Raw genomic sequence first — 22520 nt, 5'->3', positions numbered from 1 at the left:
AGAGATCATTCTGTCATTTTTGAGATTGCAGCCAAGTACTGCATTTCAGACTCTTTGGTTGACCATGATGGCTACTCCATTTCTTCTGAGGGATTCCTGCCCACAGTAGTAGACATAATGGTCATCTGAGTTAAATTCACCCATTTCAGTCCATTTTAGTTCGCTGATTCCTAGAATGTCGATGTTCACTCTTGCCATCTCTTGTTTGACCACTTCCAATTTGCCTTGATTCATGGACCTGACATTCCAGGTTCCTGTGCAATATTGCTCTTTACAGCATCAGACCTTACTTCTATCACCAGTCACATCCACAGCTGGGTATTGTTTTTGCTTTGGCTTCATCCCTTCATTCTTTCTGGAGTTATTTCTCCACTGATCTCCAATAGAATATTGGGCACCTACTGACCTGGGGAGTTCCTCTTTCAGTATCCTATCATTTTGCCTTTTCATACTGTTCATGGGGTTCTCAAGGCAAGAATCCTGAAGTGGCTTGCCATTCCCTTCTCCAGCGGACTGCATTCTGTCAGACCTCTCCACCATGACCTGCCGGTCTTAGGTTGCCCCACAGGCATGGCTTGGTTTCATTGAGTTAGACAAGGCTGTGGTCCTAGTGTGATTAAATTGACTAGTTTTCTGTGAGTATGGTTTCAGTGTGTCTGCCCTCTAATGCCCTCTTGCAACACCTACCATCTTACTTGGGTTTCTCTTACCTTGGACGTGGGGTATCTTCATGGCTGCTCCAGCAAAGCACAGCTACTGCTCCTTACCTTGGATGAGGGGTATCTCCTTACCTCTGCGGTTCCTTACCTTCAACGTGGGATGGCTCCTCTAGGCTCTCCTGCACACCTGCAGCCACCGCTCCTCGGGATGCTCCTCCCCGCTGCCGCCCCTGGCCTCAGGCGCAAGGTGGCTTCTCCCGGCCACCCCTGACCTCAGACGCGGGGTAGCTCCTCTCGGCCGCCGCCCCTGGCCTCAGATGCGGGGTGTCTCTCCCTGGCCGCCACTGACCTCGGACGTGGGTAGCTCCTCTCAGCCGCCACCCCTGACCTCGGACACGGGGTAGCTCCTCCCGGCTGCCACCCCTGACCTCGGACTTGGGTAGCTCCTCTCGGCTGTTCCTGCGCCGTGGCAGCCTGGCACTCTGGGCCGCTGCCTCTGACCTCGGACGTGGGGTAACTCCTCTCGGCCGCAGCTCTTACTGTGCCGGGTAGCAGCCGTCCGCGCTTAGTGCGCCAGGTCGCAGCTGCTGCACAATGAAGAATTGTGTGATACAGGCTTGTACTACTCTCATTTTTTGAGTATGGATGAGTGGCTATGTCCTGATCTCCTGATGGAATATCCCAGGTGTCTATAATAGTGTTTGGAAAAATACTGCTACCATCCGTCCCATCACAAATACAATCATCAGCTCACAGAGTAAGACTTCAATTTTCTTTAGAGTAATTTTCACAATCTTATATGCACTGCAGTCATTTAGAAACCCCTGAAAAGTCATGACGACAAGTTTAAAAGATGTAAACAGAACTGTCATATATGCTTCTTTATGAAGCATGAGAGAAAAAGAAAATTCTCATTGGGCAACAAATAATTGCTATAATGTAGCTTTCTTTATTTTTATCTGTATTATGCATTCCCTACCCAGCTGGTCACATGCTGCTTCCAACTCTCAGTGTTAACACCCTGCTAGATACATTATAGGCCCTTAGTATTTGTAGAAAGTGCAAGTCACTCAGTCGTGTCTGACTCTTTGTGACCCCATGGACTATACAGTCCATGGAATTCTCCAGCCCAGAATACTGGAGTGGGAAGCCTTTCCCTTCTTCAGGGGCTCTTCCCAGCCCAGTGGTCGAATCCAGGTCTCCTGCATTGCAGGCGGATTCTTTACCAACTGAGCTATCAAGGAAGCCCAAGTATTTGTAAGTCGAACTTAATTGAATGATCTGTCTTACACAGTTATGAGGAAGTGGGGAAAATGAAGATGCTTTAAAGGTACTTTCTCAATCTGTTTACTTTAAAATCTGAAAATGAGGCTAGTTCCCTGTGCTGGTGCATAGAATCATGGCTAGGATCCTTTTCCTCAGTGTGCGCACAACCTTTCCTGACTGAGAATCACACAGGTTACAAAGCCTATCATTCTCTCTCACCTGGTGCCCGAATACATCATGAATACATCATTCATAGTGTTTGCATGTCTTACCTCCTGACAGGGACTCAAATACAACCCTCTGGGCACAGAAGAAAGGTTTCTTTTGTTTGAAATGTGAGCTTTTTTCCACCTTTTACTATAGTATATGTGCATTCTAAAACTATAGTATATGTGCAGTTCTTATTGGACTGCCTTGTTGTCAAGATCCTTAAACATTCATCTTTTTCTAGTAAATTTGTGGGTGAAGCCCTCAATGGTCAAAATAACTGTAGCCTATATTTGTATACAAAATTTATTTATAGTTGCTTATGGCATTTGTGTACTTTCCAGAACACCTTCAAATAAATTTCTTCATTTTATTATAACAGCTGTCCTGTGGGCTTGGCAAGGCCAGCATTGTTATTCCACGAGGAATATATAAAATATAGCACTTAACCCAAAGGCTTGTCTGACTTCACCGTGTTTAGTATGATGGTTTGAGCCAGTAAATTCCCAGCCAAGAACTCTTTCCACCGCTTTCCAAATAATCACTGGGGATGGGGGTATTGGTTGCAATAAATAGGCTCTGATCATAGTGGGGATTTGTATTCTTACCCAGTGTCACACAAGATTTGCATTTCTGGGAGATTTGCTTATATTTTTCTAAAATAGGAATACTTAGTCATCTAAATGACATGTATTAAGTGCCATTTGTATCATGAACCTGACTCTGAGATTTAAGTATATGAAAGAAATGTGTCTTTGAATGATTCTGTGATGACCTGGATGTCAGAAAAATAAAACAGTACAGTGAGCAGAATCTCAGACACTGTGGGAGTGCACAGATCAAACAGTGTTGTCCAGTTCTGTATCTACTTTCTCTCAAGTCCCTGATCATAGCCTAAGGGAGTCTGTGTTTTGTGTTAAGATGAAGGTCTTTGTCAAAACTCAGATGGGCTCAAAGTGAGGCCCTAGGCAAGTTCAACTCCCTGAGAGTTTTCATACCTGAAACACAAAGTTCTTTGAGCCTTAAGAATAATGTAGGTTAAAGGACCTGGAATATAGTATGTAGGTGCTCAATAATTACATGTTTGTAATGTGTATTACTAATATGTATTAAAAAGCCTCTTGATGAAAGTGAAAGAGGAGAGTGAAAAAGTTGGCTTAAAGCTCAACATTCAGAAAATAAAGATCATGGCATCTGGCCCCATCACTTCATGGGAAATAGATGGGGAAACAGTGGAAACAGTGTCAGACTTTATTTTGGGGGCTCCAAAATCACTGCTGATGGTGACTGCAGCCATGAAATTAAAAGACGCTTACTCCTTGGAAGAAAAGTTATGACCCACCTAGATAGTGTGTTGAAAAGCAGAGACATTACTTTGCCAACAAAGGTCCATCTAGTCAAGGTTATGGTTTTTCCTGTGGTCATGTATGGATGTGAGAGTTGGACTGTGAAGAAGGCTGAGTGCCGAAGAATTGATGCTTTTGAACTGTGGTGTTGGAGAAGACTCTTGAGAGTCCCTTGGATTGCAAGGAGATCCAACCAGTCCATTCTGAAGATCAGCCCTGGGATTTCTTTGGAAGAAATGATGCTAAAGCTGAAACTCCAGTACTTTGGCCACTTCATGCGAAGAGTTGACTCATTGGAAAAGACTCTGATGCTGGGAGGGATTAGGGGCAGGAGGAGAAGGGGACGAAAGAGGATGAGATGGCTGGATGGCATCATTGACTCGATGGACTTGAGTCTGAGTGAACTCCGGGAGTTGGTGATGAACAGGGAGGCCTGGTGTGCTGCGATTCATGGGGTTGCAAACAGTCAGACACAACTGAGCGACTGAACTGAACTGAATATCTATTACATGAGTATATACTAACAGCAATTATTTTTGTGTTCTGGGAAATTAAGATCCCAAGGGAAAATAAATTAATAATTTTTACTGAGTTATATACTTCTGAAATCACAGTGTTCTTTTTCTCAATGTCACAGATTTATGTTGTGCAATACCCCTCCCCTTCAATCCTTGAAAGGATCAAGTCATCCTTTGATATGACCTCTTTATTTTTCTGCATTATCTTTTATTACTCTGTTCTGTTGTGCCATAGGATGCATTGCTAAAAACACTACTATAAGTATTATGCTTTGGGGTTATAAATTGAGGATATAATGTCCATTTTTGTTTATGTGAAAATAATGTTATCGACCTTGGAGGCAAATGATCTAGTTGCACATAAATTACTGTGTCCCGTGTTATTTGCTGCCAAATAATTTCCAGCAGTTGTCAATGCCCTTGTTTCTGAAATTGATTTGAAAATAAAACAAGCATGAATTTAGAAGCTGTAAACCTTACCTGTTTTATTTATGCCTAAAAAGATACTTTGAGATATTCCACAAATTGTATTTCCCTTAAGTTGCAGAAGCTACTAACTGTGCAAGTCACATGATTGAAAATGAAACCGGTTAGATGTGAAGAAATGTATCATGGGCCATCTCATCATTACTGCTCACATCCTGACTATGGAGTCTACTCACACCTCCCAGAGACTACTCCATCAAGAAATGAGAGGGAAGTACTTCAAGTTTAATTCAGATTACATGGCAGGAATTTTGGCAGGCAGGGAAGGAACAGTGTCCAGAGAATACATTGATGTTTGTTGTCCTGGACCTAGGGGGTTAATCTTCCTCTGTAATGTGGAAAGATATTCTTTGGGCTGTCCCACTATATGGTCCCCACCCCTGAATATACACACACCATGGTTCCTGAGACCTATGAGTTCCCTGTTGCTGGCATTTCATTCACTCATTGAGGGAATACTTTTTAAAGTATAAATAGAATATTTAATTTAAAAAATGAAGCATATTTTGAACACAACAAAATACCTATTAAATCTGTATTTAAAAAGAAGTGCAATGTTTTCTGCAAAGAAACTTGTTCTATACATAAAGCAGACTCCCTGGAAAAGACCCTGATGCTGGGAAAGACTGAGGGCAGGAGAAGGGGGAGCAGAGGATGAAATTAGCAAACATCACCAACTCAATGGACATGAATTTAACCAAACTCTGGGTGATAGTGAAGGACAGAAGAACCTGGTGAGCTATAGTCCCTATGGTCGTAAAGAGTCAGACAAGACTGAACGACTGAACAACGACTTGTTCTGTAAACTTGGATTTTATATATTGGATTTTCTGTTATCATTTTCTCCTCCACTTAACTTATGGCATCAAATTTGCATTGGAATTTTCCCCAGCCTTTGGGATGATCAATCTATTGGTATAAATGCAAAGCTATTGGTTTGAAAGGAATAATAAAAGTCATTGAATTCAATGCCTTCTCCTTCCCCTGGCTCTAACTCAACCAACCCTAGCCAATGATTGAAATTATTTTTAACATCCCTACCAAGTCTTTGCTTCCTCTTTTAGTAATGAAGACCCCACATCTCCTCCATGAAGCTCCTTCCATGCTTGGCAGTGAACCTTGGCTTTAGGGAAGTGATTCTCAATACTTTTTCTAAACAACCATGAGGGAATCCCAGGACACCTCCATCAGTAACAGTAGTTTTACATATAACCAAACTTTTAATAGAGGCTATCTCTAGAGAGCAAGATGGTGATGGTATGAAAACTTTCTCTTTTCATTTGATATACTTCTATTGGTAATTTTTTTGCAGTGAATATATATTACTTTAATACATACATGCATACAGTTAGAAAAGTGGTCCCAGGGGGTAAATCTTAATCACACTAGGGATAGAGTGTTTGATGGGAACAAGTCCCCCTAGAGGAACAACAGAATGAGAGGGAATAGTTTGTGTTATGATTTGACACCTCCATTGGCTGTGATATTCTTGGGTGTAGAGTGAGCACTAAATTGACTGGAGATAGTTGGTAGGGAAGGTTGAATGCCCCCTGCCTCCTTGAAAATCTTGTCTAATCTCTATCTCAACTGAGTAAGCCAGCTCTTCAGGCATTTTGTGGGATTCCCTGGTAGCTCAGCTGGTGAAGAATCCACCTGCAATGCAGGAGACCCTGGTTTGATTACTGGGTCAGGAAGATCTGCTGGAGAAGAGAGAGGCTACCCAGTATAGTATTCTTGGGCTTCCTTGGTGGCTCAGCTGGTAAAGAATCCACCTGCAATGAAGAAGACCTGGATTCGATCCCTGGGTTGGGAAGATCCCCCTGGAGAAGGGAAAGACTCCCCAATCCAGTATTCTGGCCTGGAGAATTCCATGGACTGTATAGTCCATGGGATCGAATTAAGTGAATATTGATAAAACACCTAATATGTGCCAAGTGAATTTAAGAAATTATGATAAAACAGTGATGAACAGTGGTGAAAACACCCAAGTACCAGACCTTATGTGTCCCAAAGAGAGTTGCTGGCCTTTAAAGCAGTCACTGTGGGAAGCTTTACAGTTTTATCAGTGATTTTCTGATCTCTCTTTTGGAACTTTATTCCTGAGTGCATACAATATGTTTGTATATGTACTATGTATATTAATAACTTCAGTTATATATACACATTATAAAATTTCTGTTATGTATGTAACCATGTAATTTCTGTTATATACAGAATATATAATATCTGTTGTACATAGGCATATGTTTAATTTTATATAAGTTATTTCTTTACTAGTAGAAGGAGATCAGCCCTGGGATTTCTTTGGAAGGAATGATGCTAAAGCTGAAGCTCCGGTACTTTGGACACCTCATGCGAAGAGTTGACTCATTGGAAAAGATTCTGATGCCGGGAGGGATTGGGGGCAGAAGGAGACGGGGACGACCCAGGATGAGATGGTTGGATGGCATCATGGACTCGATGGACGTGAGTCTGAGTGAACTCCAGGAGATGGTGATGGACAGGGAGGCCTGGCGTGCTGCGATTCATGGGGTCGCAAAGAGTTGGACACAACTGAGCGACTGAACTGAACTGAACTGAGTGTGGCAGAAATAACTGAAACTTTGGAACAAAATAACTGAGTGTGAATACATGATCTTTCAGGAAGTTAACCCTTCCAAGGCTTTTTTTTTTTTTTTTCTATCTGTAATACTGGATGAACAATGGAAAAATCATACAGTTGTGAAGATTTATTTATCATTATGAAATTAACCCAAAATGGTATCACTGACATTGACAAAAATCTCTCTGGACATTTAAAAAAAATTGAGTCAATCATACTGCTTTTTAACCAGAAATACCTTCTATATTGCACAGACCTTTTATGCATTCATGTAGAAGCATGCAGTGATGAGCAAAAGTCTATCAAAGTGTTTTGGTTTTTACTTCTGCCTTTAGGTTTTTCTATTTCACAACATCATGCACTTCCAAAGAGACTCACCAACGGTCCAGAGTCCAGGAGTTCCTTAAGCAAGTATGTAGTCTCTGCCTTTTTGACTTGTGCCTCTCTTGCTGGAAGGAGGCGTGACTGGTAGGCATGTTTTATTTCTGGACTGTCTACTGAAGATCAGAATTCAGAGGCCCGCCCCCCACGGCGTGCATTCATGGGACATAGTATCCCTGGGCTCTGGAGTGAAAACATTAGCTGTCTTAGCTCCAAGTTTCAGTGCCAAGTCCAGGCAATATCCTGCAGCCCACCAAGAACCACTGTCTGGCCTAGGGCACAACAGTAGAGAAGGGGCAGCAAAGAAAAATAATGAGAAAATAGCCCAAGATTAGATATAAATGCTTTATTGGAAAGATAAGTCTCAAACTTTAGATAATTTTTAAATCCCCTGTAATTCCATCATTTTAAATAGATCTTTTTTTTTAAGTTTGAACTATAACTGATTTACAGTGTTACTTTCAGGTGTACAGCAAAGTGATTCAGTTATACATTTATCTATTCCTTTTCAGATTCTTTTCCCTTATAGGTTATTACAGAATAGTATAGTTCCCTGTGCTATACAGTAATCCTAGTTGTTTTTCTGTATTATATATAGTAGTGTGTGTATGTTAATCCCAACCTCCTAATTTATCCCTCTCTCCCCACTTTAGTAACTATAAGTTTTTCTTTTTTTCAAAAGTCTGTGGGTCTATTTCTGTTTTGTATGTAAGTTCCTTTGTATCGTTTTCTGTTTTTTTTTTAGATTCCACATATGAGGGATACCATATGGTATTTGTCTTTCTCTTTCTGAGTTAACTCACTCAGTATGATAATCTTTAGGTCTATCCATGTTGCTACAGATGGCATTATTTCATTCTTTTTTATGATTAAGTAATATTCCATTGTATATAGGTATAATATCTTCTTTATCCATTCATCTGTTGATATTTAGGTTGCTAAATTTAGGATATTTCAGTTACTTCCAGGTCTCTTACTGTAAACAGTGTTCCATTGAACACTAGGATGAATGAACATTCATTAGTAGTTATTATAAGAGTTTTCATCTGCATATGATCTTTCTCTTGTGTTTCATAGTTTCCGTAATAATGCACATACATGATTTTGCACAGCACTATTTTCACTTTAGCTTATATTTTCCTTATTTCTCAGTCATAATTATCATTTTAAACTCTTGCATGATATTTCATGTTGTGCTACACCATAAGTTGTTAAACTATTAAAACAGAGAGGTCCTCTAATTTTAGCAAGTTGAATCAAGGAGGAAGTGAAGTGATTTGATTTTTGAAAAACAGTAGTCCTAGACAATCAAACAACTGGATAATCAAAACATTAAAGGAGAGAACACATTTACCTTTAAATGTAGGCTTTGGATGAAAATCCAGAAGGTTTTTCCAGATAGGGAAGAATAGTCAGAAGGCACTTTTTCTGTACCTACAGCAACGTCAGTCAATTTCAAAAAATTTTATTACACCAATAATCCTTGCCTCAAAAAATATAAATTAAGATGAGATCCAAAATAAACTGTTGGTAAACAAAAATTATTTAAGTCTAGAAGTAGCATTATTATTCTAACAATGTTTTAATACATCAGTATATCTATTATATTAAGAAATAGGTTCATTTTAGGATCTCCCCTAACAAGTGATGGTGGTGGTGGGAGGCAAGGCTGGGAGGTTAGGGAAAGAATGCAATTGGAGATCAAAATACTAAATGTTTAAAAGTTATAAGCTATGTTCCATCTTTCTACCTTGATGAAGATGCCTTCAAAAAGATCTTGACATCCACATTCGAATTTAAAATTCCTGGAGTTCTGTTCCAGGACATGGTGGCATAGGGAGTGCGGCCCCAGGCCCCAGCCCATGGCCCTCTCCCCAGCCTAGCTGTGAACCTTCAAGGGCCCAGGCATGCTTAGGTGAACCTCCCAACCCACCTGTCCAAGTTCTGTCCACACCCCTGCACTGGCCACTTACCAGAACTCCAATTGTTTGTTTTGTTGTTGTTCTCCATCTTTATGAAGATATATTTGACATATAACTGTCTGTAAACTTAAGGTGTCCAATGAGATGATTTGATACATCATAAAATGGTTACCACAACATTAGCACAACCATTACCTCACTTTTTTTTTAATATTAAGATATAATTGACATCTAACATTAGGTTACTTTCAGGTGTACAACATAATAATGACTTGATGTTTGTGTGAAATAATTACCACAGTAAGTCTACTTAATATCCATCATCACACATATTTATGGATTTTTTTGTTCTTGTGATGAGAACTTTTAAGATCTACTGTCTTCAGGCCTCCAGTTACACGTACCAGCAGAGCAGTTTTCTGTTAGGAGCCTGAGAAGGAAGACTTTACAGGTCCTGAGGGGATCCTGGGTACACAGACAAGGTCAGGAAGGAGAACAGGATGGCATGGGCTCCTGGGGGGTGGGCAGAGCAAGGCTTCCTAAAGCACAAGGCCCAGGGCAGGATGGTACTGGACTTGCTCGTCTCCTATGGCTATCTGACATTTAAAAATATTGAATGACCTTACAGTAACATTTAAATTTTCTTTTAGAAAATGCAAACGGAAATACAAAGTCAGTTTTTATTAACCCAACACCTTTTTTCTTCTTTACAAAACCCCGTGAAACACCAAATGAGAAAGCCAACCATTCATGGAGACCCCAGAGTATTGTATCTGAAGCCATTCCTTTTCTTTCCTCCACAGTGAATTCATCTTCATTGTACTTGTCATCTGGTCCCTCTTAGGCCAGATGAAGGGCATGGATCAAGAGTGCTTCTCAGCATCTCTGTTTCCAGACAGAGTGACAGTTCCCTGATGACCCCATCTGTAACGGCTGATCACACACAGACCTTGGCTGGTCTCACGTTCATCCGGCAGAACCTGTGTACGTTCTTGTAGACAGGAACCTGAGGAACAGATGGAGGGGTTGGCCATAAAACATGCTTGTTATCACGGAGAATGTTACTCCTCTTTCCGACTTAGTGCCCCAAGCACGGGGGTGGATTGAGCCGAGCAGAAGATCCTAGTGACTCAGAAGCTTCCAGGGAAGAAATCAACATATGGCAACCACTGAGGTCACACTTCCCTCCACTGCTTGTACATGGCATTCTTGACATAGGTATAGGGATGCTGCGTTGCCAAGCACCAGACAAGGAATGGGTTGTGTATTTCTGGATTCTGTCTGACACATACCCAAGCAGCACCACACAGGCACACAGAGTTCTGTGGTTACATGGCAGATGGTGAAGAGAGGCATGACAGAGTGATCAGCGTGTTTGCATCCGTGGAAACTTCCCACTGCTTACTGGTCAGGTGATCAATGAAACAGCACATCCTATTATTATTTATAGTATCTATAAATGTGCATCCTGTTATTATTCATGGTGAGTAATCACCCACTCTGTAGCTCAGGAGGTGTGGCCCAGCTGAGACTATGGCTGGTGTCTAACAGCAGAAAGGAGCAGGGCTGGGTGGGTACCTTGATGGCCAATCCCAGGCTTGGCTATAGGAGCAAAGTGTGACTCTGGGGCATGGAAGTCAGAGATTAGCCTCAGCCAAGTCACACTGATATCTCATCTGTTTTCCACAGTTGCTTCTTAACTCAGCACCACGTCACATCTTATGACAGCTGTCGTTTCATTCATCTGCCTCTTTCCTGTCCTGAAAATGTAAATGCTATGGCTCAGACAGTAAAGAATCTGCCTGCAATGCAGGAAACCTGGGTTCTATCCCTGGGTGGGAAAGATCCCCTGGAGTAGGAAATAGCAACCCACTCCAGAGTTCTTGCCTGGAGAATTCCATGGACAGAGGAGCCTGGCGGGCTACAGTCCATGGGGTGGCAAAGCATCAAACATGACTGAGCGACTAACACTTTCATTATCCTGAAAATAAACGTGATGTCAGATGCAAAGTCAGTGTTCTGAAATGCACTTGGACAACTGTACCAGCATTGCATTTAGCAGTTTAAAGCCAGAAACATTGACTATCTCTTAAGTTGCTGCAGGTTGAGAAGCCATGGGGCTTCCCAGGTGGCAGTTGGTAGTGGTAAAGATCCCGCCTGCCAATGCCAGAGACATAAGAGACACTGGTTCAATCCCTGGGTTGGGAAGATCCCCTGGAGAAAGAAATAGCAACCCACTCCAGTATTCCTGCGTGGAGAATCCCATGGATGGAGGAGCCTGGCAAGCTACAGTCCATGGGGTTGCAAAGAGTCAGGCACGAGCAAAAATGAGGAGGAGGAGAAGCCACGGACTGGTGAACTAACTGGGCCCCTTGAGCTCCGGGTCTCTCTCACTAGGCTGCAGTCACAGGTCAGCCTGAGCTGAGGTCATCTCCAGGCTTTCCTGGGGGGGGAGGGGGTGATCTGCTCCCAAGGCCACTCTGATGGTTAAGGCAGGATTCTGCTCTTCATGAGGCGTTGGACTGATGCCCTCAGTTACAGGGGCCTCCCTCAGTTCCCTGGATGTGGACCTCTCATAGGACAGCTCCCAACATGGCAGCTGGCTTCCCTCTGAGCAATAAGGGAAAGAGAAGGCAGCAAGACAGAAGCAGCCAGAGTCTTTTTTGTAACCTAAGAACAGAAGTGGGCTTCTCAGGTGGCACGAGCAGTAAAGAACCCATCTGCCAGTGCAGGAGACATGAGATGCAAGTTCAATCCCTGGGTCAGGAAAGATCCCATGGAGGAGGGTATGGCACCGCACTCCAGTATTCTTGCCTGGAGAATCCCATGGACAGAAGAGCCTAGCAGGCTACAATCAATAGCATCACAAAGAGTTGGACACAACTGAAATTACGCAGCATGCAGCAGAAATGCCATCCCACCACTTCTGCAGAATCATTTGTTCAGTGAGTCACTCGGTGCCTTCTACACTCAAGGAGAGGGCTTTACACCAAGACACACACACCAGGAGAGGGGTTAACTGGGAGCCATCTTAGAAGCTGCCCACCATAACAATTGATGCTTTTTGAAAATAATGGACTTTAATCCTCTTTCAAATAGAAGGGCTTTTGTTGTTGAGTCTCTGTAAGTCATGTCTGACTCTTTGTGACCCCATGGACTACAGGACACCAGGCTTCCCTGTCCTTCACTGTCTCCCAGAGTTTGCTCAAACTCATGTTCATTGAGTCGGTGATGGCATCCAACCATCTCATCCTCTTTCACCCCCTTTTCCTCCTGTTCTCAATCTTTCCCAGCATCAAGGTCTTTTCTGATGAGTCAGCCCTTAGAATCAGGTGGCCAAAGGATTGGAGCTTTATTGGAGAAGGGCTTTAAAAGTTACTAAGTTCACCACATCCCTGTCAGAAACCTAATGCTAGCTGCTCAGCCAGAGAAGATGAAAACAACGATGTCACCGGTATAAGCCACTCTTAGGAAACAACTTTGTGACCTACTGGCAACTAAGGATTTGGCAAAAGCAGTGGGATGTTACTTCTGCTGCGTGCTAAATCACTTCAGTGGTGTCCAACTCTTTATGACCCTATGGACTGTAGCCTGCCAGTCTGCTCTGTCCGTGGGATTCTCCAGGCAAGAATACTGGAGTGGGTTGTCATGCCCTCCTCCAGGGGATCTTCCTGATCCAGGGATTTAACCCACATTTCTTATTGCTATGATAAACCTAGACAGTGTATTAAAAAGCAGAGACCTTACTTTGCTGACAAAGGTCCATATAGTCAAAGCTATGGTTTTTCCATTAGTCATGTACAGATATGAGAGTTGGACCATAAAGAAGGCTGAGCACTGAAGAATTGATGCTTTTGAACTGTGGTGCTGGAGAAGACTCTTGAGAATCCCTTGGACAGCAGAAGTGAAACCAGTCAATCCTAAAGGAAATTAACCCCAAATATTCATTGGAAGGACTGATGCTGAAGCTCCAATCCTTTGGTCACCTGATGTGAACAGCCGACTCATTGGGAAAGCCCCTGATACTGGGAAAGATTGAGGGCAAGAAGAGAAGGGGGCAACAGAGGGATGAGATGGTTGGTTGGCATCACTAAGTCAATGGACATGAGTTTCAGCAAAATCTGGGAGGTAGTGAAGGACAGGAAAGCCTGGTGTGCTACAGTTCATGGGGTCGTAAAGAGTCGGAGACAACTTACGGACTGAACAACAACAACAGTACTACTATGGAACACTTTTTGTTAGAGTTCCACCCTCTTTTAACATAGAGTTCGGCCTACAGGCTGAAGAAATGCTCTTGGTTACCCCCAGAATTATCAAGTGACATCGTTAAAGTATTTTTTTTCTTTCTTACATAGCCTAGCCCAACATCTTCATTTCAGGCATGGAAACTGGCTGAGAGGAAATAACCTGCTGGCGGCCACATAGCTCAGGATAGTGTTGGGTCCCAGGGAGGTTTTGGTGAGCTTAATGTTGGGTTTAGGGCAGGGCCACTTGCACTCTGAGAGACCTGAAGCATGGCTTGGGATTAAGAAAGCAAGGATGAGAAATAAGGTCAGGGAAGAAAAAAAGTGGAAGAGGAAAAAAGGAGAAGGAGAGTTCCAAGAAAGAGAAACAGGATAGCAAGAGTGGGGAAGGAGAAAGACTAAAAGCTTATTCACTGCAGGTACCACTGGGGGGCTCCATGACCTGCCCATGCAGCTGCTCCAATCCTCTAAGGTTCTGGTGTATCCATGGAAACAAACTGAACTTTTAGTGCCTCTCTCACTGAAAGGCAGCAGGGTGCAGTGGTTTAGGCTGTGGCCCTTGAAGCCAGAATGCCCAGGCTGGAATACCAGCTCTGCCACTAGCTTTGTGACCTATGCAAGCTCTAATACTTAACCTCTCTTTCCTCATTTTCTAAAACGGAAATGATAACAGGGCACACTGTTTGGGATGGCTGTGGGATTGGTGAAATTAATAAATGTAAAGTGCTTACTATTCTTACTGTAGTGCAGGGCCCAAGCAAAATTCTCTTATCAGCAAGTGATGGGACAGCCAGGCTTGTGTTATTCTCAGCCCTCACCTGGGTTTAAGGATGGAGTAAAGCTTGGGATACAGGACGGGGTGAGGCTTAGGGATGGAATAAGGTGTGGCAGTTAAGGTAAGGAGGTGTATTGTATGTATCACTGCACAAACGGAAGTGATAGTCACTCAGTCGTGCTGGACAGTCACCCCATGGACTGCAGCCCCCCAGGCTGCTCTGTCCATGGGTCACTGCGAATACGCAGCCAAATCAGAGTGCCTTATGCATCGCCAAACAAAGCAAATGGAGAGTCTTTTTGCCCACTCAGGCATCCTTCTAATCCTTTTCCATTCCTCTTTTCCTTCATCCTCCCTTCATTTCAGCTCTTTATGTAACAGCTGTTTGGTTCTCCCTGCAGAACTGCAAAGCAGTTGAATAAGCTGGGAAATTAAAACTATTCAGTATATAATCATTTTATATTATTACAAGTATTGTGTGTGTGCTCAGTTGTGTCCAACTCTTTGCAACCCGATGGACTGTAGCCTGCCAGGCTCCTTTCTCCATGGGATTCTCCAGGCAAGAATATTGGAGTGGGTTGCCATTTCCTGCTCCAGGGGATCTTCCCTGACCCAGGGATCGAACCCACATCTCTTGTGTCTCCTGCACTGGCAGGCAAATTCTTTACCACTGTGCCACCTGGGAAGCCCATTATAAGTATTATGCAGTATCAGAATTACTTAATTTGTGTTGCCGTCACCATGGTTCCCATTTTCTCCAGAACTTTTCACCTCTTCTGTCTTTGTTCTTTTTATTCAAGTATGTATTTAGCTGACAGACATATGGTCACACAATTGCTTTTCAAATAGAAAAGTATGTATTATGTCATAGACACTGTGCAGTGCTTTAAACTGACCCTAACAATAACCCCGAGTATTAAGTGTTGCTATTTTGTTGTAAACTATACTTGGAGAAACTGTCACTTGCCCGAGATTCCTTCCTGTCTTCATTCCTTCAGCATCCTCCAAGTACCAAACAGAAGGATGTGCAGGACAACCCAGGACTCTAGGCACTTACTGAGGTAAGGAGGGAAGTGAAGGGGCTGAAGCCCTTTACATAGGTGGGAATGATGAGACGGTGAGATGAGTTACATGATTGTCTGTGGCTCCATTTGTTTGGGTGGGAAATAAGGTCACACAAAAATAAGACAGACGAACCACATTAAGAAGTTCAATTTTGTGGAGTCAGACATGCAAACATGTCACTCAAATGTGACAAGTACTATTACAATACAACACAGGGATTTGGGAAAGACCTCACAGAGGAGCTAGCAACTGAGCAAGGCTCTGAGGGATGAACATGAGTTTTCCAGATGAAAAAAGATGGAAGAATATTCTAGATGGAAGAAATCTCACATCCAGAGACTCAGAGTTACGAAAATTATTTTCATTGGAGATGGAGAGTGAAGTTAGGGACAGACTGTGAGGGAGTGTGCCAGAAAGACTGGACTTCACTTTACAAGCAATAGAGAGCCAGACCAGACTTTTAAGTAAGGGTATCATAGAATCACATTCTTTTTGTTTTTTTAAAAAAAAGAATAATTCAGAGGGGGATTCGGACAATTTACAGAGAGGTGGGAGGTACCCAGGAGGTGGGGTAAGGACCAGGGCCGGAAGAGTGATGGGACTGAGGGAACAACTGTGAAAAGATCCATTAGCCAGAGATCATGATGTTTCAGGAACAGGAAGTGGGTACGTGGCTGGAGCACCCTTTGGTGGTAGGAAGAGAGGATGAGTGATGAAGCAGCAGGAGAAAGAAAAGGCTGCTCACTGGCATGGCTGGTGCTGTGGGTTGAAGTGGCAAGTTCACACTGAAGGTAGAGTAGAGCAGAGGAGTCATCAGGACCTTGAAGCATGGCCCCATGCCTTTTTTATTCCTGAATCCTGCCCCTGCACAGGGCCTGGAGCCTGGGGATGAGGAAAGGGCATGCGGGGTTCCACTAAAGTCTTCTTGAATTAAATGAGAGAGGGATTGCATTGAATCTATAGATTGCTTTGGGTAGTGTACTTGTTTTCACTATATTGATTCTTCTAATCCATGAACACAGTATATTTCTCCATCTATTAGTGTCCGCTTTGATTTAGTTCACCAGTGTTTTATAATTTTCTATATATAGGTCTTTTGTTTCTTTAGGTAGATATATTCCTAAGTATTTTATTCTTTTCATTGCAATGGTGAATGCAATCCCACTGCTGGGCATACACACCGAGGAAACCAGAATTGAAAGAGACACGTGTACCCCAATGTTCATCACAGCATTGTTTATAATAGCCAGGACATGGAAGCAACCTAGTTGTCCATCAGCAGATGAATGGATAAGAAAGCTGTGGTACATATACACAATGGAGTATTATTCAGCCATTAAAAAGAATACATTTGAATCAGTTCTAATGAGGTGGATGAAATTGGAGCCTATTATACAGAGTGAAGTAAGCCAGAAATAAAAACACCAATACAGTACACTAATGCATATATATGGAATTTAGAAAGATGGTAACAATAACTCTGTATGTGAGACAGCAAAAGAGACACATTTGTATAGAACACTCTTATGGACTCTGTGGGAGAGGGCGAGGGTGGGATAATTTGGGAGAATGGCATTGAAACATGTATAATATCATATGTGAAACGAATTGCCAGTCCAGGTTCCAGGCATGATACAGGGTGTTCCGGGCTGGTGCACTGGCATGATCCAGAGGGATGGTATAGGGAGGGAGGTGGGAGGGGGGTTCAGGATGGGGAACACGTGTACACCCATGGTGGATTCATGTTGATGTATGGCAAAACCAACACAATATTGTAAAGTAATTAGCCTCCAATTAAAATAAATGTATATTAAAATTTTTTAAAAAAATTTAAATGAGAGGATGAGAGGAAGGCAATAAGGCTCCAGTAGAGGGGAGGGAGGGTTGGCGCCTGCTAAATGGTCAAATGGTCAAGTGAGGTGATGCCTGGTGGTTGGGAAGAAGCCCAGGGAGGCCAGGCGCAAACCTGTGTAGATTGCTGAGGAGCTTGAGAGTCAGGCTAGGGATCTTGGACATCAGCTAGCATGCAGCTCAGAGTGGGCTCCGCAGCCTGAACCTTGCAGCCCGCAGTGTGTTGGCTAAAATACTACTCATTTAGCAAATCGTAACTCTCTTTACCTTGCAAATAATTCTCCATAAATGCTCTCAAATCTGAAAAATAGGCGAATGTGAACTAACCCTGTTCTCTGGGACCAGAAGATCCAACTCCCGCCCGGGAACAAACAGCTAAAGCTTCCCTCTTTGGAAAGAAGAGGTGCAAAACAAAAAGACGTCAGTTTCAACCATCCCAACTGGTGAGTTTCGAAGAAATTAAATGCTTTAAAAGAAGGTGTAGCCGGGGCAGACCACAGACCTCGCACAGAAACCTAAGCCGGGGAGAGTGGTGTTTCAACACCACCCATTATTTTCTGGAACATCTTTTGTAGCCAAATTCCAGATCCCAGCTACCTTCGTTCCCGGACGCCCCCCCCCCCCGCCCCCGCCCTCCCCGGGTCTCCACCCCCACCCCGGCAGCCACCACCTCACGCGCTGGCAGGATGACGTGGGTTGGTGACGGCGCGGCCGCTCAGGTGAAGGGCCACCCAGTCCCCGGAGGCGCTGGCGGCCAGAGCCCATTCGCCGCAGCATCAGCTGAGGAGGGAGGGGAAGGGGCGGGGGAGACCGGAGGGGAGGGGGAGCGCGAGGAGGGGGCGGATCGCGCAGCGGGCCCCGCGGGCGGAGGGGGAGCGGCGCACGGGGAGGGGCCGGGCGGGCGCGTCGGCGGGGGCGCGCGGACGCCGGGCCAGCCCTGCTTCGCCTGGGTCGCCGGCTGACGCGCGCCGCAGTCGGAGGCTGAGCCGCGCGGGGACAAGGGACGGCGCAGGGCTTGCCGGAGGTACAGCTTCCTCGGAGACTGAGGGCACCGGCGCTCGGGGTCGCGCGGTGGGCGCGGCGTAGGAAAGTGAGTAGCTCGGTGCGTGGCTGGCAGTGACACTCGGTCCTGCTCGCGGGCGACGGCTGGAACGGAGGAGGGCCCGGGGGGGCGGCCGTGTTGTCACCGGGACACCGGAATACCCGGGCTTCCTAGAGCCGCGCCAGCTCTGCCTGCGGCAGGGCCAACCTGGTCATCAACTCCCCCCTTCTCCTCCGGAGCCGGGTGCGGGCCAGGCTGAGATACAGCGGCGTCGGCGGGCCCCCCATCACCTCCCCAGACTGTGGCCAACTTGTGCATCCGTGCCCCCCACTTTCCGGGAAGCCCTGTCTGGAGGTGGCTCTGGGGGCCGTTGGGCCTGGAGAAACTGCTGGAGTCGGCACTGCGGCTTTCTGGGCAGGAAAGCGGAGGGCACGGGCTGTCACGCCGCAGGGCCGGCAGGGATGCGAGCGCAGGTGCGGAGCCGGCGCGCTCGGGCGTATGCGCGTTCCGGCTCCGGTGGACACAGCTGGGCGTGGGCTTTGTTCGGATGCGCTCACACCTGCGCGGATCACCGGAGTTCAGGGGCGAGCCGACCTCCACTCTCCCCAGCCTGGAGAGAACTTGGGGAACCAAGGGTGGGAGACAGGAGAGTCACCCGAAAGCAATAGGATGGGAGGCTTTCCGAAGGCTTTGTCAGCCCTACAGGTGCGGGTCCCCGGGGCCCCGGCGCCTCGCCTGGCCTCTCGGGGCTAGGACTTGTTGGGGCTGGCTCGCCGGAGCTTGAGGCTGACTCAGAAGAGCTCCTTTCCTGCCCAGGCTCCCTCCGGTGGGATCTGGCAACAGCTTCGCTCCGGGATGTTGTGTTGAGCTGGCCGTCACCGCCGGCTCGGAGCATCCATCTCCCGGCGAGCGCCATCTGTGCAGCGCACCGCCCCCGGCACTGGGCACGGCGTGCGGGTGGGCGCCGCAGCGCGCTAGTCCCCGGCCATACAGCAGCCCAGCCATTCCCTGCCCACATCTGCCCGTGCGCAGAGGGGAAACCCGGGTGCCGCTGTGCAAGGAGTCATTTCTCCCAGAGCTGTGTACTCTGGGCAGCAAGCACCGCCAGAGGGTTCTCTCTGGACCGGGAGCGAGGGGGTTGGGAGGGGTGGAGAGGGGTCAGGTTGGTAAGCAAGCCGCTCCCCTCCCCTCCGGGTCACCTCCCCTCCCGCCCGCCACCCGGCCCGCAGCAGCATCTTCTGTCCCCCGCGCGCTCCGAGGGGCCGTCCCTGCGCAGTTGCGAGCGAAGGGGGAGGGCGCCGAGCGCTGGCGTGCCATTCCCACCCAACCTCTCTCCTGTCGTTTTCACTCTAGCAGTTCCAGCCAGAGACTGCATCCAGCACGGAGCAGTCAGTCCTAAGAGCAAAGTGTTCTTTTCCTTCCCGATCCCGCGTGATTAAGGCGCAGAGGTGCAGCTATGAGGGACGGGACCTGTCCTCGCCCCAGGCGCTAGCGAGAAGAGATGGAGGAGAGAGTCCTGCGGCCGGAGACAGCTCTGCACCAGCAGCTCCCCCTGGGGCTCTCCAGGAAGGAACACAGTAGCCACTGAATACAAACGTGTGGAAGGAGGCTGGGCTACTTTGGTTCACACTGTTTTATGCCAACCATGCCCTGTTATTAAAATATTGTAGTAAATGAGACCTGCCAGAAGTACTGAAGTGGATTTAGGCAATTGGATACTTTCATCTTTACGGGTAATGAGAGTCTGAGCGCGCGCTGGAGGTGCGGGGCGCTGTGCATGTTACATGTATCTATCATCTCAATATTCATAGCAGCCACATTTAAAAATTAGGAGACCGGAGACAGGTCAAGTAACTTTCCCAAGGCCACATAGTTAGGAAGTGAGGAAGCAAGGATTAGCTTCCTGCCCATCCAGGACTGAAAATGTGGCCTTTTGGAAGCTTGTCATCAGTTCAGGGGAAGCCTAAAATCACCCAGTGTTCAAAATCAGGGACATATTGTAAGCCCATTTAAGTCTGGCCCCTGCAGACCTCACAGTAGCAGTCAATATTGTAATTCCGTGAACTGCACTGTGGAATAGCCTTTTTACTGCACTGTATTGCCCTTCAATTCCTTTTCATGTGCCTTTATTTCTGTTAGCTTTTAAGTACTTGGCTGTTAACCCACAATCCAACCAGTTACAGTCACTGGACTGTTCTTAGTGACTATGACCCCTTGCTATTCCAGAGAAGCTGAGAGGTTCCTGGCACATCAGAATTTTTGAGAAAACTTCTTTTTCTTTTTTGAAGAAAAGGCAAACATTTCCATTTGGCATACATACATTTCGATTTCAGGTCCCCAGCCTTAAATCTTTTTACTGTGGCAGTTTTCCTCCTCAAATTGGATGTTGATTTTGAATAAGACCCTAGTAAAGCATCTTAGGAAAGCATTAGCTGTCCTAAGTGTTTGAGTGGGGCACATTTATAAAGATGCTCCTTGTTGACTGAAAGAAACAAGAATTTGAAGGAAAGTGAAATCAGCTCTTCCTGGAATAGCTTTTAGGATGATTATAATTGACTGACCAGTTGGAAAAATGAATTCATTTTGCTTTCTTAATCCTACTGACTCATGGTCTTTTTTCAGTTTGCCTTTTACTTTGTTACAGGAAAGTTACTAAACATTTCAGGCAATGCAGGGATTTCAGAGCTGTAAGAAAACACTGTTCCTTAACCTTTGGGTTTCCAAATGAATACAGCAGGGCTCAGAGAGGTCACCCAGCTGACTAACACAGGGTAATGGTGAGGTCTTTGGGCTGTAGGCCAGTCTGCTTACAACGCAGCAGGGACAGTAAATGAAAAGCAAAGTTGTCTTCGGAAATGGTACTTCCGGTGAGGCTGATGTGAGGATGCGTTGGGTGTGAGTGCTTCAGGAGGGTGAGACAGTGCTAAGAATGTGTACACTTGGGCTGTAGAAAATTTCCTTAGGAATCATTTCAAATAATTCTTTCATGTAGGATAGTTTTCCTTGTATGATCAGTTAAATAGAAATAGAACCTGTGGATATGATGTAGTGTATGTACAAGGGAGCTATTTAATGCCCTCCCCCCCAACGAAGCTTTTCTGGTAAAGAGATATTTTCATTCATTCATTCATTTATTCACATTTACTGAGTGTGTGGCCTGCTGTCCTAAGCCCTGGCGATGCAGTGTTGAGTAAAGCGGAGCTCCTGCCCTCAGGGAGACTAATACTGGTTTTTATCATTTATGGCTACAGACTTACACAGATTCTTTTCCCACCTATCATAATATACAGTTGATAAACTTGCATAGACGAATACGTGGTGTAACTGTTCAAGTCAAGAAACAGAACTTTATGAAGGTCCAAGAAAGCCCTCTTGTGGCTCCTACCGGTTATTACGTTCCCCTGAGGGTAACCACCAATACACCAGGCTTTTAATTCCTGATTTTCTCACCATGAAATCAGAAGGTCTTTGTCTTAACTGGCTTGGGCTGCTGTACGGAGCACGTAGATTGGGCAGTTTATAAACAGACATTCATGCTCTTGTGAATGTTCTAGAGTCTAGACGTCCGAGACCAGAGTGTCAGCCTCGGTTCTGGTGAGAGCTGTTTCCCTGGCTGGCAGATGGCTCCCTGTGTGCGAATATACCCTTCCTCAGACTGTACCTGTGAAGAGTTCCCTCTCTTCCTCTCCTATAAGGCCGTGGAACCTATCGGATTAGGACCCCACCCATATAATCTCATTTCACCTTGTGGCTTAGTCTCTAAGTCGTGTCCAACTCTTTGCAACCCCATGGACTGTAGCCTACCAGGCTCCTCTGTCCATGGGATTTTCCAGGCAAGAATACTGGAGTGGGGTGCCATTTCCTTCTCCAGGAGAACTTCCAGACGCAGGGATTGAACCTGGGTCTCCTGTGCTGTAAGCAATCTCCTGCATTGCAGGAGGATTCTTTACCAACTGAGCCACCAAAGAAGCCCCATTTCACCTTAATGACCTCCTAAAAGTGCTCTGTCTCCAAATACAGTCACGTTGAGCCTCAGGGCTTCAACAGATGGCTTTGGGGGCCACAGTTCAGTCCATAACTGCCGATTTGCTGCCTCTGCCAGCAGCCTTGGGAGTCTCATCCTCGTTTCCAAAGAACATTTCCCATCTGAGAAGCA

General features: G+C 45.5%; 1 protein-coding gene across 25 annotated transcripts in view; it reads left to right on the top strand.

Moving 5' to 3' along the window:
• The first annotated feature begins 18289 nt into the window (after window positions 1–18289).
• Window positions 18290–22520, top strand: part of NRCAM (neuronal cell adhesion molecule) — a 311070-nt gene continuing 306839 nt past the window's right edge. For 23 of the 25 annotated variants that reach the window (XM_060414691.1, XM_060414682.1, XM_060414706.1 and 20 more), the window contains exon 1: window positions 18290–18412. The gene's annotated coding sequence lies outside the window, so the exon portion shown is untranslated. Of the gene's footprint in view, window positions 18425–22520 lie in introns of all 25 variants that reach the window. The other 2 variants (XM_060414686.1, XM_060414681.1) reach the window with 1 other exon arrangement.

The sequence above is a fragment of the Ovis aries genome, chromosome 4 (assembly GCF_016772045.2).
Source record: "Ovis aries strain OAR_USU_Benz2616 breed Rambouillet chromosome 4, ARS-UI_Ramb_v3.0, whole genome shotgun sequence".
NCBI lineage: Eukaryota > Metazoa > Chordata > Mammalia > Artiodactyla > Bovidae > Ovis > Ovis aries.
The sequence above is the reverse complement of the archived record's forward strand: the minus strand, read 5'-3'. Positions and strand labels throughout refer to the sequence as shown.